Source organism: Nomascus leucogenys, chromosome 20 (genome assembly GCF_006542625.1).
Source record: "Nomascus leucogenys isolate Asia chromosome 20, Asia_NLE_v1, whole genome shotgun sequence".
NCBI lineage: Eukaryota > Metazoa > Chordata > Mammalia > Primates > Hylobatidae > Nomascus > Nomascus leucogenys.
In genome coordinates this window covers 74,931,417-74,938,183 of record NC_044400.1, presented here as the reverse complement: position 1 = coordinate 74,938,183, position 6,767 = coordinate 74,931,417, and the positions used below count along the sequence as shown (strand labels likewise).

Genomic DNA, 6,767 nt, shown 5'->3' with positions numbered 1-6,767 from the left:
TGTTTGTGGCCATTTAATTTGGCCAAACCTGAGTTTTGATGAATAATACTTTGCAATCTTCAAATAATATTCATTTTGTTTCCAAATCCAATGAACTAGAGGCTGTAATTGAAAGAAGGAAGAAAGGGAGGGAGGTAGGAGAGAGAAAGGAATTGAAAGAGGGAGGGCAGGAAGGCAGGCATGAAAGAAGGCGTAATTGTCAAAAATCCAAGTTATTTGAGGCATACTGCTTGACCTGACTTTATGCAGTACAAACAAAATCAGGGTAAGCTAGAATTCAGAAGACAATGGTGCTACTGTGTTTCTCTCTGGAGCGCTCTCGGAAGTGTGACCTTTTCTAATCCCAAACTGCTTAAAAAATGATGTCTCCTTGGGGTGCCATTTAGATTAATCTGTGATGGGACCAGAAGCGAGCTAAGCTGATGATTCTAATTCAATTGCCAGTGAGATGGTGTCTGTCTCCATCTGTAAATGTCCTTATCCTGCTCTCAATGGGGCCACATTGATGGTTGCAGCCAGCATTATCCCTTACAACCCTTTTAGTTTTTTGGCTGCATGATGTGATCTTCTGTGAAGGCAGCACTAGTTCAAACAGAAGTATTTCTTATACAAGAGCACAAGCCCTCGGTTACGTTCTTAAGAACTCATTCCTTGCCTGTGTGTCTAAACCACCCTAGCTAATAAACTCCCCCCAAATGTGGCTTTCCTACATCTCACCAGCCTGGTGGCATATGTTGGGGTGGGGGCGTGTCATGCCATTTTATGCATGGGGGTTCAGGGTCTATGATTACCTTGTCCAAGATTAATCAGTGGGTGAGAAACAGGTGCAGGACCCCAGGCTAGTCTTCTGTTCACAAGGGTAGTGCTTTTTTCATCAGACAGCACACATCTCTATGGCAGTGTGTTTGAGTCCAAACAGTGTCTACCATAGAAGGTGGGCCCCGAAAGTCCACTTCAGTTTATACTGGCCACTTAGCCCGCATCTGCTTGCATCAAGCTTAAATGTGTCTGACGGCGGCCATCTTGGCTCCCTCAAGGCCACCAAAGCAAGTCCTGTGGTTGCTTCCTTTTGCTATTGCGAAGACCCTTCAGTCTACTTTGTCCTACTGCAGTAGCAGTGAGGCCCGCCCATCAGGGATGCTGGGCTATGAACCGGCTTCTTGTCTTGCAGCCACTTCCATCATCCCAGGGATACAAGTTACTCCAAACCTAGCTTCCCTGCAATTCCATTTCCCACACCAAAACATGGAAAGGATAATGCTGACATCCCACCAGGGCCTGTGGGGACAAGCGATTTTGTTGTATGACTGAACAGCTTTGCCCTCTTCAAGTCCCTATGAAGGCACAAACCCTGATAACCATTTATATGGAAGACACTAGTATGATGAGCAAGGAGGTTTTTATCCTTCTTAAAAAAAAAATAGGGGAGTGGAAGAGTGGAATGGTCATTGTACCAGATCAGATCACAAAATGCTGCAATAGAATCTAAGTGAAAAGACCCAGTTTAGGGTCCCTGGGGCTAGCCTGGCTCGTGGGACAAGAAAACGTGCCTCCTTGGCATAGGGTATCTAATGTCTTGGGACATCTCTGGAATGTTCCATCTAAGATTCTTTTTTCCTTTTAAAATTAATTAGCTGATTAAGAATTAATCACATTAACTATTAATTTGCATTGCTATTTATTAAAATATTAATATTTACATAATTTATTGATATAATATTCAATTGCTTGATAGGTAATTAATAAATTCTGACTCACCCAACAAGAACATTTTTGTGGTGACAAGGTAAAGAGTAGGATGATAATTGGATGACCCAAAACTTAGACCTCAATAAGTGAAAAACATGTGTTGTTATCAATGCTCCTAACTTCTATCATTATCTAACAAGATTTTCTAGGCAGTGGCACCCTTAGTATCCTATCTTCTCTCAGTTTCCTTTTCCTAGTAGCTGCCAATTAGGATGCCAACCATCCCTGATTTTATGTAGGATGATGATAGCCAGGGGCAAATGAGGAAACTGAAGACTCACAGAAATCTAGGACTAAATGTAAGAATTTTAAAAATGGGAGATTTTTATGGTAAAGAATGTGAGGTTTGTAGTTTTTTAATCTCCACAGGAGAAATGAACAAATGAATCCATGTAAGAACACTGGAAGATACTAAATTCCACCTTGATATTTGCCAGGAATGTCACATCCTGAGTCTTGGTTGACTTCCTGAAAGTGTCCTCTCCAGTCTTGAGGGACCTCCTGCTCCAGGAAGCCTGCCCTGATTTCCCAGCCAGAGATGGTCCTCTGAATTTCCCCTGGCCTTCACCTGGCTTCTCTAGGAGCAGTCACAATTCATTGTATATTATCACTAATTGGATACTTATTTCCTGTCCTGTGTTCACAGTTGTAACTAGCATGTATACGTTACTTACAGTTTGATAACAGCCTTTCTTTCACATCTACAAAAACAACAATAATTCCTAATATTAATTATATTTGCTGTGGGTCAAGTATTCATTTAGGGCTTTACTTGGAGTATTTCATGTAATCCCCATGCAGCCCTATATCTCTACTAAAAACAGGAAAAATTAGCTGAGTATGATGGCACCACCTGTAGTTCCAGCTACTCAGGAAGCTGAGGCAGGAGAATTGCTTGAACCCGGGAGGCGGAGGTTGCAGTGAGCCGAGATTGCGCCTCCACACTCCAGCCTGGCTGACAGAGAGATTCCGTCCAAACAAACAAACAAAAAAAGCTTTGCTACTCTAAGCACTAACCCCTTCCTCCTCCACCTTCCCTTCTTAGCTTTCCTTCCCAGAATGCAGATGCTACCCTGGAGGGCGAGCTGCCCAAATGGGATGTGGAGGCAGCAGCATGATGACAAAAGATGCAATCTGAAGCTGGTGGAGCCACACGACAGGAGCTGGACAGGGAGGGTTTCATGGAGGCCGTGCACAGGACTGCCCCATCTGCAGGGACACTGTGGTTATTCAGTCTTGCTGTGCACCTAAGGGCAGTTGCCAAGTGGTGGCAGCTACAGAGCTGGGGATGGGCTCTGTGAACCAGGGCCTCCTATGGCTCCTGTTGGGTTTGGGCCAATGGGAGGCTCCAAGATACACCCCAGCCTCCCACTCTTGGCTCCCATTCTTGGTGGGTACAGGTTCCCACCCCTTGTGTCTGCAGGCCCAGCATTGGGAATGGCTTCCTTCTGAGCTACTTCCTGAGTGCTTCCACCCCATCCTGGCTTCCTTAATCCTACCTGCGCCTCTCCAAAGGGTCCCTTCATTCAATTATCTTCAGTTTAACCCTTTGAGCTGCCATCCATTTGCTGCACACAAACAGGGACAGGTGGCTCACTGCTTCACAGGCAGCAACCATATAACTGCGGCTTGTCTTCCTACGTCTTCTGCAACTGAAATAACAAAGAACTTCCATCAGGGCTCAGTGTCAGGCACAATTAATTTCAAGCCTCTATTCTACTTCCTGCAGGAGTTCAATCATTTGCCCAAAATTACCCAGCTGGTAATTGTCCGTTTCATTGTCTGCTACGTGGGGATATAACATCTACTCCTCATAGAACTATTGTGAGAATAAAGTGGAATAACAATGTATGTAACATGGACAGATTTTGTTAAAAAAAAAACAGGATGCCCAGTTAAATTTAAATTTCAGATCAACAATGCTTTTAGTATGTCTGTGCAATATTTGGGATATACTTGTACTAAAAAATTATTTATCTTTCATATGTAACTGGATGTTGTGTATTTTATTACTTTATTTACTTATTTTTGAGATGGAGGATCTCACTCAGGTTGCCCAGGCTGGTCTCAAACTCCTGGGCTCAAGCGATCCTCCCACATAGTTGACATTACAGGTGTGTGCCACTGCACCCAGCCTATCCTGTATTTTATCAGGTGAACCTAAATATCTGTGAAGTGCATAACACATCATCTGCACATTACTTAGCCTCTAGTGAGTAGTAGCAGCTAATATTATTATAATTCGTAATTCTCATATTACTAACCCTTAACCTAAAACAATATCTGACATAATGCTCAAAAAAACAGCAAAAATGAATAAAGAAATGAACAAATGGAGAAACTGAAAACCACAGAGGCATTTTGTCTGCAGCGAAAGATGCCCAGCTGACAATGGCAGAGGAGAGTCTGGAATTTAAGTGTCCTTGATTCGAGCCCAGTGTTCCTTCCTCCAAATCGCATTGGGAACAAAGCGAAAGGAACTGCCAGAAGAGGCAGGTGACCAAGACATGGCAGTGAGTGGATCCCCAAAGTTGCTGAAAAAACCTTTTATCTTTTACCCATCAAAATAATTATGTCTTTATTTTTAAATAAGTTTAGATTACAGACTGGGACTGAAGCTTCCTATCATGGACATTTGCAGTTTTGCATCAGTCTCAGCAATTTCATATCCATCTCAGTAATCAAACATTTCTCCACTTTGTTTTCGCTGCAGAGTAACTGCATTGAGAAAATCTTGGTTTGGGCAGATGAGCACTTGCAATTGATAAAATATTTTTAAAAATTCACCTTGCAATCCAAGGATACTGTTAATAGAGATGTCAGGAAAAATTATATTCCCAGATCTTCTCCAAAGCAACTCAAGCTTAGCAAGGCAAATTAAGGTGTCAAGGGTGTATTGTATTAGAATTTGGTTCATGAAGAGTGGGCTGACTCTCTTCTCTCTCCCCTGGAGCAAGAGTCATGGCTGGGCCTGGGGCCACCTAACCAGGGGCTGCCAGCCTCCTACTCCAGCCACCTGCCCCTCCAAGGTAGATATGCTCACCTGACTAAGAGTTCCTCATAAAATGGGAGTGGACATGGTGGGTGTGTGGCCCTCAAGACTGCATGTGTGTGTGCCTCTGCCACACTTTCTGCCTCTTCTCAAATCAAAATGTAGATGCAACTCAGCCTCAGTCTGGCAAACAAGACAGATGATGGGAAAGCACGAGGACAGACACAGGACCTGGAATATTCATTTGGAACTGGAAGTTCCGTGAGCCCAGTGGGTTAACAGTTAAATGATGTTTCTGTTGAGATTGGTGGTTACCTGTAGAAATGTGATTTTTAAAAATACTTTCTGAAATTTGTCCACATTTGAAAGATTAGCATAACTCAATGAATCACTTTTTTCAAATAATCAAAGAATGGCACAAAATCATACACAGATAAAAGTTGTGTTCCAAGTGGATTTTGACAGGGGGGCTAAAAGATTCATTGATAGGGTTTCAGATTTCACACTGCATGAACCTTTAAGAAATTTTCACTTGTTGGATTTTGGTATAGTGCCAAGGATGAAAATCCAGTTCTCTGAAAATGCTATTCAAGTTCTTATTCCTTTTCCAACTGTGAATCTGTGGGAGACCATTTTCTTCACGTATTTCCAAAAAAAAAAAAAAAATGTATTTCACACATTGAATGGAAAAGGCAGACGTGAGAGATTTTCCAAAATGTAAAACAATCTTACTCTTCTATTGTTTTGAAAAAGGTTTTTCTTTAAAGTTTGCTATAACATGTAATGGGTTTAGACTTGGTAGAGACATTAATAAAGGTTTAAAATTTTTTGTCTTTCCATTTTTGGAAGGACACATAACCAAAAGCTCTTTGGGGTATTCAATAATTTCCTAGTGTCAAGAGCACTACATTGTACTGGTTTACAGCACAAAGGGGCCCCCAGCTCTCAGAGGTCCAGATATGATCCATGAGGTTCGAATAGGCTCAAACACTGGCCAAATTCCCATAAGGTTGAACCCAAGAGATCCTTTTGCTAACACAGTAATCATTTGAAGAAAAATTGTTATGCTAAACAATGTCAGTTTGGTGATCAACACATTTTTGTTAATGCAGTGATCAGCTGTAAATGTGAAAACTTTGCAGCAGGGATTCGATTCCACCATACCCCGTCAGTCTGCACAGGTGTACACACACACACACACATTCACTTTTCAAAAACGGATCCAATTGTCCTAATGCATGTTATCTACATGATCATTTCACAAGGGCGGTGCCCCAATGGAAGCAGACTTTGTTCTATATCCCCAAGAGGCTCTTAGGATCTAAGTCTTCTAGTTGAGCTTCTTCTTACCAAGAGGTCGGTGTGTCACAGCTGGAAACAGAATCCAACATCCCTTAGTCTGGCTTTCTCACTACACTGCTTCCTCTAGGGCGAGTGCCAGGTCTGCAAGTCTCTAAGCTGGCCAATGAGCATGACAGGAGATGCCTGCACCCTCCCAGCCCCTCTCCATCCACAGGTGTTGATCCTTGCTGGTCATTGCTGATTGATCTCAGAGCAACGTCTAGTTCCACTGCAGCCCAAGGTCTTGGAATCCTGAACAGTGTTCCCGGTAGCCAAAGCTGGTCTGCAGAATGAAGCTGGTGTGCATGAAGGTATCATTCTGCCTTGAACGGACAATTATGAGGATTGGCTCCATCTAGGTCATGCCTTGGGGTCTAGCTTCTCTCTTCTCCCCAAAAGACTCCAATTTGGTGCTTAGCCTTGTGATCACAGATTGCCAACAATTAGCCTGAAAATGCTGCCTGCATTTTTTTCTCTCCAGGGATAAAAAGTAGCTTTAGTTTTCTCCTTTAAAGCTTACTTGTGAGTATAAAGATCTTCCTCCTTGAAACTGATGCAGATCCTGGGTAGAGATTTTTTTATGCCTTTAATTTCATCACATGAAGGAACAAGAGGTATCCTCCCTTCTGCCATGGATCTTCTAAGCCTCAGGGCCTTGTTTTGTACCTTGAGTCTGTGGCTTTTT

At 42.6% G+C, this 6,767-nt stretch overlaps 1 long non-coding RNA gene across 1 annotated transcript; it reads right to left on the bottom strand.

The window, feature by feature from the left end:
* Positions 1 to 1,661: 1,661 nt before the first annotated feature.
* Positions 1,662 to 6,564, bottom strand: LOC105738298. The gene is made up of 2 exons (XR_001114083.2): positions 4,793 to 6,564; positions 1,662 to 3,401 (listed from the first exon to the last, which is right to left on the bottom strand). It is a non-coding gene; the product is annotated as an uncharacterized LOC105738298 (long non-coding RNA).
* Positions 6,565 to 6,767: the final 203 nt, after the last annotated feature.